This window comes from Lottia gigantea (genome assembly GCF_000327385.1).
Source record: "Lottia gigantea unplaced genomic scaffold LOTGIsca_37, whole genome shotgun sequence".
NCBI lineage: Eukaryota > Metazoa > Mollusca > Gastropoda > Lottiidae > Lottia > Lottia gigantea.
The window spans coordinates 1,908,216-1,909,116 of record NW_008709259.1 but is presented as its reverse complement, the minus strand read 5'-3'; positions in this window follow the sequence as shown (position 1 = coordinate 1,909,116).

Below are 901 nucleotides of genomic sequence, written 5' to 3'. Positions count from 1 at the left end.
TGGGGGAAAGAGGGGTAATAGTAAGCATTCATAGGTGGAAGGAGGGGGATATTAGTATGGATTTATAGGGTGACGGTGATGCAAGGGTAGTAGAAAAAAAGCTTTGAAAACCCTGGATTTTCTGGTACCGGTACTGTTATCTAAATTGCTTAGAAATTTTATGCTTCATGTACATCATCACTTTGTTATGATAATATGTACTTGGGTGTTGATATCATTGTATATTATCTTTGATTTTACCTAACCGAATAAAGCGTATAGGTATATTTGCCAATATTCCGTTTTTCGCATCAAAGCATGACTGACGTAGCTGTAAATGGGGCCATCTTCCTTGCAAAACCAAAGCTCATACTCAACAAATACCAAAAGAATCACAAAGTTCTTTGCGCATGTGGTTGATTAGTTCCTCAACAGCTCTACCATCTTCGTACTCTTCAACAGACTCTTGAGAACGATTTATACCTGTCATAACAGAAATTCTGTCTGCATGTCAATCCTACATTCTTTTCTGATTCACATGCCATTAATTGTGACCGTATAAAACTTCGCCAAAAGCCTACACATGTTAATGTGCCGACAATGTGTATGTACCGTCATTTCGTTTTCAATAACATAATAGTTTGGTTTGTGGATATTTACATTGTTAACAGCGAATTCATTACCAAATCTCTATCCCAACTTTATTAGGCGTAAAAAGCGTACGTTCAAGCTTAATGTTGTGACATACATGCCCGTAGCTACTGGAGAGCAGCAAGGTATCTCCACCCCCTTAAAATAATTTTGACAACCGACAAAATCAATTACTGGAACTAAACACCATAACAGATATTTCACCTGCCCAACCGAACAATCAAGTCTTGATGCGGATCGGGTGACATAGAGGGAAGGCCTTTTGTAGGAC